The following is an 8,893-nucleotide window of genomic DNA, read 5'->3' on the forward strand; positions in this document are numbered from 1 at the left end:
CAAAGTTTTTTCTCTTTTATCAGAGATTTTCTTTAGGATACTGGGATAAATCCTAAACTCTGCAGCAATGAAAATATTTTTCTACTTATGAAAGAAAGTCTCTATATTTATAAAACACTGAAAGGTCTTTCATAATACACTGCATTGAAAGGACACAGACTGTCTGGTAAGCAAATTTAGCTTATATATTTCCTCTACCATGTATTAGATATGTATCATTAGAAAAATCATTTAAATTTTATGGACTTCAGCTTTCTTACCTATAAAATGGGAATAAAATTTGTTCTGTAGAATAATAAGCAAGCATATGTCATGGAAATATATCATAGGCACTCATGTTATATGAGATAGCATGGGGAGGTGGTAATTGCCATCTAGGTCAAGCATTTGCACAGGACAGAGATGTAATGGCAGCCACAAGAGGGTGAAAATTGGTTCTTGGGTGTGAAAAGTATTTCCTTTTTAAGTATACTTTACACATATATTATATATACAGACATACAGTATATCTGTGATATTAAAATTTCATGGGCAAAATGATTAGGAAATAAATGCACAAAAGTGCTCTTATGTGGGATGATTTAAAGAAAACTTTCAGGAAACTCTGACTTAGGCCAAAGTCTAGTTTTCTCCTCTAAATGCCTATAAGATATTAGGAATATTACCTTCCTTACTAGTTACCATTTCTCATATTTGTTCTTTTTTCTAATATAATCAAACCTTTCTTACCTACCTTTCAAGGTTGTAGTGAAGATCAAAGGTGGTAATGTTTGTACAAATATTTAGGTGTATGTAAAGTACTATGAGTTATCAAATGCTCTAATTGACACTCTTTCCCATAGTGGCCTAGAATAAAATATAGTTCTTGAAGAGAAAAAGGTATGTCACCATTGAGAAAGCCCAAATTCCCAACTCAGTTACAAAAAGAGGTGATGATGGTGACAATTTTGAAATGTGGTTCTTCTACCTGAAGAATATAAGTATATTATTAAAAGTATTTGAGAAGAAGTTTGCCTGTTTCTTAACTCTGGAAAATCTTGAAGCATCTATATCTTGCCACAAGAACATCAGTTCTTATTTCCCATGTCCTGTGCTCTACTTTCCTCTCTTGAAATCGTATGCATTCTCCCTGATCATGTGTGGTGTGATCCAGATCGTCTTGATTTCCTGTTTTCTTTCTCCTTTTTTCCAGTGAGTTAAATTTACTTTAATGTAGTTTAATTCATTTGCTTATCTACATGCAAATCAAAACAAAACATATTGAGGACCTACCAGGAACTGGGTCTTGTTCTAAGTCTTGGACATACAATAGTGAACAGAAGAGATAAAATTCCTGACAGTCAGAGTGATGACAATTTTAAATTTTACCTGAACCCTGTGCTTCTGAAAAACAGCAAAATTATGAAATTCCCCCACCATTTTGTGTTCAGAAACAACTTATTGCAAGGACTTAGATAAGACTCAAAGATGCTCCCTTACTTATAGCAAGGTCAGGAGCAGATCCTCCAGATTCCTATTTTTTCTCCTCACAAATGATCAGCTGAATTATTTATTCCCATTGACAAATCTAGACAAAATACCAGCTACCTTGACTTAAACTCTAGTTAAGCTTCTCTCTTTCCCCCAAGGCCCTGCACTTTGACCAACCCTTAGCCTGAGCCAGCACACAGCCCCTCCTTACCAACACCTCTGGAGAATAGGATGACCTCAGAGTAAAATATTCCCTGATCCTTTTCTTTTCCTTTTGTCCCACTCCCCTATACGTGTTTCTTTTTAGCCTTGTTCACTCTACTCTCTTGAAGAGAAAGATCTAATGGTCAGAGCATTCTCCTTATTGCAATGATCCTTTCAAATAAATTCTCTCTTTACCTAAATCCAGATTTTTTATTTGACAGTGTTATACACAAATAGTTATTGCGTATGATGTAGCTTTAAACACTCTTTTATCCAGGGTATAAAGTCCATGCCTTAATTTTTCAGGGCTGCCATAGCAAATCCACATAATAAGTTGGCTTAAACAATAGGAATTTATTGTCTCATGATTTTCGAGACCGGAAGTCCAATATCAAGGTGTTGGCAGGGCTCTCTCCCAGATTCTGTAACATTCTAGCAAACCTCTATCACATGATGATCTCTTTCTACTTGTTTCTGCTCTCCTGGTTTCTTCTTACTTCTGGCTTATCCTTCCACACCTCATTTCCTTTACTTATAAAGACATCAGCCATATGGATTAAGGCCCACCTGACTAAATTTTGCCTTATCGAAATAGGATCTTCGAAGCTCCTATTTACAAATATGTTCATGCCTTATCTAATAACATCTTCAACATAATCTAAGTCAATATACATTTGACATTTTGGTTATATGTGCACATAAAAACAAATCCATTTGTCAAAGTGAGTAAAAGGTAAAACAGCATTCAGTATCCTTTCTGGATATAATTAAATTTTCATAGCAAAGGTCCAAATGGGAGCAAAAGGTGACTTCCTTATGGAAGCCTAGACAAACATAAAATTTAGAATAATCAAAGATGCTAAAGATTAATTCCATAAATCATTTTCTCTTTCCTATCCTTAACATACAAATGTACACTCTAGTTGTATGTGAATTAGAATAATTCCAATCAAGTATTTATGAATACCTATAACTAGGGATAAGGAATTCAATAAAATGCCCTGGGCTAAAGAGAAGTAGTATAGTTGAATAGAGGACGTCTGTCATACACATCAGCTTACTGAAGAGGTAGATTATTAAAAGTTCATTGGGTTCAGATAGTGAATTGGGCCTTAGAGTGATGTTTTATTTCATTATTTTTTAAATCATAACTAGACATATGCTGTTCCTCACTGTTCTGCAGGACACCAGAATGCCCATAGAATCCTTGCCAGAGTAGTTACCCCTGGGTTCTCCACACTTCTGGGCAGTGTCCTGGCAGAGGTCTGGGCCAGGTGATGTGGCCACGATGCCAATTTTTTTCTCTTCTGCCCAGTCCTTTTGGCCTATTTACATGATAGTAGCAGATGGTTCCCTATTTTCAGATGTTTTGTGAATCCCAAAAAAGAAAAATCATTTCTTTGCTGTCATTCCATTTTTTGTGTTGAAGAAAAGTGAGATCCAGAATGAGAAAGGGGTCCAGGGAAACACATGTACCTCAGAGAAAATGCTAAAACATAAATTCTTGCTTCCATTGAAAGAAAAGGAATTATGTCCTCGGTAGTTTTCACATATCATTCATTTAATCTGCATGTAATACTTTATTATGTCCTAGTTCTCTTTGAAACATACAGGCAGATGAAAGAGTTCTGTCTGTTTTATGTCAAGATTGGCTGATATTCAAATGGTCCATTTTCCTTGGCAAAATAACATCAAAAGAAATAGCAAAAAGATAAACCGAAAGTCTCAAACCTTTCTCTGTGAATAATTAGTGAATAATTAGTGAACCCGTCCTCCTCTGTACGTTTTCATTCCTACCACAAAAATTCCCCTTCCTTGCTCCCACTAGCTTTAGCACAAACTTGGATTTTACTTATAAACTGCCAATATGTAATCTCCAAATATAAAGTTAGTATAGCAGTTTGATATTGTTGATGAATTCCAAAAATAAATAATGGATTATGTTTGTAAACTGGCCTGTTCTTCTGGGCATATTAGATTATATTGGAGTCAGAGATTTCACTTTTTCTTGTTTAAGACTTTGATTGGGCCACATCAGTAAGACATTGAGTCCTGCCCCCTTGGTGGGCAGGGACTCACAGAGAAACCACACTACAGAGATGGGAGGTGAGAGTTTTTTTGATCCTGAAACCTGGGAAGTAAGCACACAGAGAAGGCTCCATTAGACATGGCAAAGGACCTGGGAAGAGAGATGAGCTATTCACCTGAGAGTTCACAGCTGGCCTTATGGAGAGAGTAGAGCAAGAGCAGCTGAGCCTGGAAAGAAATGAGCCTGGAAGACAAGACTTGTCTCAGCCTATAGCTAAGATTGAAAGAGGCTGGGATGTAAATGCAATGCCTTCCCCCCAGCGTGGGACATGACACCCGGGGATGAGCCTCCCTGGCAACGAGGGACCACTATCAACTACCAACTGATGATGCAACTGGAAAATGACCTTATACGGAAGGTTCAATGCGGATCAGCAGAATATCCATGTCTACATAAAATACCATGACTTTAAAATGCTGTTTGACCTAAAGTAAGGGGGAAATGGAAAGGAGAAATGAGTTTATATGGCTACGAGTTTCTAAAAAAGAGTCTGGAGGCTGGCAGAAGGTTTGCCCTCATGCACAACTGAGCAGAGTCAGAGAGACAGATAAAGCAGATACAACCCCCAGATATTGGTTCCTTTGAGGGCTAAAGAGACCCATGGGAGTTATGGTCATGGCCGATGGGGTTAACTACCAGGGCAGATGGCCCCTCTTTGGAAATGGTGTTTATGTGTGATGAATCTGGACTCAGATGGGATCTCCCCTCATAAGACTTCCATGCTAATGTGCTGGAGGTGCAGTTAATGTTGGGGTTTAAGATATATTTAGGGGATTTGAATCTCTGGACTGACAATGTGATAGCCAGATCCTGAGCCTCAACAGACTCCAGCACCTACAATCGGATTTATTGGACTTACCACACTCAGCTAAGATGGAGGTGAAGAAGGACAACCACCACACCATGGAGCCTAGAGTGATTACAACTGAAAATGGGAGGATTGCATCCAGCATCCAGGTGGAATCTGAGCCTCCTCTTGACATAAAGGTGCAATGGACACAACCAATCCAGTGTCCACATAGAAGAGGTGACATTGGATTGGGAAAAGGGGACATAATGGACAAAGGGTATGGGGAAAGGCAGGAAGAGATGAGAGGTGGAGGCGTCTTCGGGACATGGAGCTGCCCTGGATGGTGCTTCAGAGGTAATCACCGGACATTGTAAATCCTCACAGGGCCTACTTGATGGAATAGAGGAGAGTATGGGCCATGATGTGAACCAATGTATATGAGGTGCAGAGGTGCCCAAAGATGTACTTACCAAATCCAATGGATATGTCATGATGATGGGAACGATTGTTGTTGGGGGGGGGGAGAGGGGGGATGGGGGGGTGGGGTTGAATGGGACCTCACATATATATTTTTAATGTAATATTATTACAAAGTCAATAAAAAATAAAAAAATTAAAAAAAAAAAAAAAAAAAGAAAGAGGCTGGGGCCATGGAGCCTTGGGAGGGGGAGGAAGACTGAACCTTCATAGACATTACCTGCCATCTTATGTCAACATGTGGCAAGAAACTCTAGGTGAGAAAGTACTTCTTATGGTACCTTGAGTGGGAAACTTCAGGGCCTTGTGATTGTAAGCTTCTACCCCAGATAAATACCCTTTATAAAAACCAACTTATTTCTGGTATTTTGCATCAATACCCCTTTGGCTGACTAATACAGTCAACAATCGTTTTTACTTTGTCTCACCACCTGTAAAGTTTTGGTGAAACTGTAAAATTCAGGCCCCCAAAATAACAATTCTATTAACTGGTGATTATAACTAAAGGGATCCTCCACAGAAGTGGTTTGGGAATGAAATTTATGTCATTTGTTAGGAAGTTCTGTTTGATTTTTGCTTTCACAGGTTTATCTGATCTAAGAGAAAGAAGGCAAATATCACTCATTATCTATTACATATGGAGAAAACTGATAAGGCAAAAAAGAAACCAAGCTTAATTCAGATAATCCAAAAAGGAATGACCATGTGCATACCTGTGTTTGAGGGAGAGAGGGAGAAGGAAAGGGAGCAGAAAAGGTAGAGGGAGGGGGAGAGGGGGAGGGGGGAGAAAAGGGAAGGAGAGAAAATGAGAAAGAGTAGAAGAATCAAGAGAGAAAGATTGATTCATACTGTTAGGCTAAAGGAACTTGCAAGCAGCTACCAACTCAAATAAGAGAAGAGTCCAGGTGTTAAAGCAATGGGAATCATAAAATGAGATTGATGTGGGCTATGGGTGGGAGGCTCTTTGTCTCTTCAGAGATAACCTAAACTATCTGTGACTTGTGGGTGTGAGGTGATAAAAGGCTGCAGTCCTGCCCTTGGTGACCATGGCAAGGACTCCAGTCCCAGGAAACAGTTTAACAATGCAAAGTCTATAAACTTTAAGTATTCAGGGGAAATGCAAACCAAATATGCTAAAAGCTTATCTAGAATGCCTGAGGTCCATGCTAAAAGCTTACCTAAGATGTGGAAGATACATAAGCTAATTCAAGCTTATTGAGAACTGAAACAAAAGGACCATTTGGCCTTTCCTCTTTGTATAAAAGGGACTCAAAAATCTTGTTCCGGGTTTGGGATTGAAACAGAAAGCTCCCGAGTCTCACCGACCATCAATAAACCATTTTTCCTTCTCAAAATCATTCCTGAGTCCTGGCCTCTCTATACGCAAATAATTGAACCTCTCTCAAATTCTACAACAAGATGAAACTGTCATGGGTCTTAAAAAATATTCTGGGAAAACCTGGGTAGAGGCCTATGGTGGGTGGACAGTAAAAATTACATGTCAGTCTACTCCCTCTTGCCAAATCCACTAAAACATTGATAATCAAAGCACTGTTTCTTCCTGAAAATACATGCTGTATCAGAATTCTTCTCAACACTGAGTTCACAACAGTCATTACAATTGGATAGGTTGGCCTGTGAGACAAATGTCTGGGTGACAGGAATTAAAAACACAAACAAAAAACCACATTGGGGTCTAATACTAAACCAATTCCTTTCAGTTCCAGTGTTATGGGGTTGAATTGTGCCCACCACAAAAGACATGCTCAAGTCCTAACCCCTAGTCCTGAAAGTATGAACCCATTTGTAAATAGGACCTGTGTATACAAATACAACTTAGAAAAAAAAGAAACATTAATAAGTTACATTTCTTTGCTGTCATTCCATTTTTTGTGTTGAAGAAAAGTGAGATCCAGAATGAGAAAGGGGTCCAGGGAAACACATGTATATATATAATGTAGTGTGTGCATATATATATAATTTCTTTCTAGTGTTTAGCCTTAAGGTACTAATTAGTGACAGCATTCTAATATGCCTATATATAATGTTTCTTTTTTTTCTAAGTTGTATTTGTATACCTCCCAATTTATTTTGATGTATATCTAAATGAATGAGATTAGAGTTATCTCAAAGTACACAGAAATTATTTAGATTTTTCCCATAAATGAACCACTGATAAAATACCTAAGATTATTTAAGGACTTCAACATAATCTAAGTCAATATACATTTGACATTTTGGTTATATGTGCACATAAAAACAAATCCATTTGTCAAAGTGAGTAAAAGGTAAAACAGCATTCAGTATCCTTTCTGGATATAATTAAATTTTCATAGCAAAGGTCCAAATGGGAGCAAAAGGTGACTTCCTTATGGAAGCCTAGACAAACATAAAATTTAGAATAATCAAAGATGCTAAAGATTAATTCCATAAATCATTTTCTCTTTCCTATCCTTAACATACAAATGTACACTCTAGTTGTATGTGAATTAGAATAATTCCAATCAAGTATTTATGAATACCTATAACTAGGGATAAGGAATTCAATAAAATGCCCTGGGCTAAAGAGAAGTAGTATAGTTGAATAGAGGACGTCTGTCATACACATCAGCTTACTGAAGAGGTAGATTATTAAAAGTTCATTGGGTTCAGATAGTGAATTGGGCCTTAGAGTGATGTTTTATTTCATTATTTTTTAAATCATAACTAGGCATATTAGAATGCTGTCACTAATTAGTACCTTAAGGCTAAACACTAGAAAGAAATTATATATATATGCACACACTACATTATATATATATATATATATATATGCACATGCTATATTACAAGACACAAAAAACATTATATTTTGCCATTCTACTATTTGTTTTTTCCCACTATTTTTATAATTGGGGAAAGATAAGAGGTCCAATTGGCTTCAGAATATTTAATGTACCCCATACTGTCTGAATCAAAGATTTTTATTAATTCTTTTGCCAAACACAACACCCAATTTCCACTACAATTATATAAGTTGAGAAATAGTAAGTAAATTGAAAAACAAAAAAAATCAGTTGTAGCCTTGAGCCATGAATCATTACTTTTAACACACTGCTTGAAAAATCTAGAACATCACTGTAATGATGTTAATCATGTTAGTCTCCATCAATAAATGGGTGCAGCTTTACTGTGACTTCTCCAAAAATGCTTTGTAGCACCTACCAAACTGCTGGTGCACCATCTCAGAATCGGAGTCATTCCCATAACAGGGATCTTCAATAATAAGTTGCTTTGTGGATCATAGCTTCCAAGTAGTTCAATTTTAGTTTTGCAGTTTTTAACACAATTACCTTTGTTATTCAATTCTCTCAGATTGTTTTCATCCATATATATTATATAATCAAATGTGGCAAAGTCTTCCGTGGTAATCTGACGAGCAATATGACACATAGGACTATCTTGCTTCTTCATGCAATTTTCCTCTCGATAAACAAGAAGGTTTTCTATCTCATATGTGGATGTTGCAGCACTGTCTATTCTCTGATTATCTGAAATATTTTGATCAGTTACAAGTTTTCTGAAAACCACTTCTGCAATGGGTGATTGACAAATGTTACCCAGACATACAAACAGCACCCACTGGGGCATCTGCTCTGCCATCGCCTCAGGTTCCTATTAGTATTTCTTTATCATCTTTCTGAGTCAGTTGATTTAGCTTTCTTTCTTCATTTTAGTGGTTTCATAATGCTTCATGTTATAGATAACCATAAGATTTTAAATTAAAGCCTGTAAATGAATATTTAAGTAGTTTCCAACTTTTTGCTCTTATAAACAACTCTTCATTGATTATCTTAGTATATAACATCTTTACATATGTGTAT

At 37.0% G+C, this 8,893-nt stretch overlaps 1 pseudogene; it reads right to left on the reverse strand.

Annotated features, from left to right (window-relative positions):
- Window positions 1-8,196: 8,196 nt before the first annotated feature.
- LOC101442674 (low molecular weight phosphotyrosine protein phosphatase pseudogene) lies at window positions 8,197-8,672 on the reverse strand (annotated as a pseudogene).
- Between the last annotated feature and the right edge of the window lie 221 nt (window positions 8,673-8,893).

Source organism: Dasypus novemcinctus, chromosome 10 (genome assembly GCF_030445035.2).
Source record: "Dasypus novemcinctus isolate mDasNov1 chromosome 10, mDasNov1.1.hap2, whole genome shotgun sequence".
Lineage (NCBI taxonomy): Eukaryota > Metazoa > Chordata > Mammalia > Cingulata > Dasypodidae > Dasypus > Dasypus novemcinctus.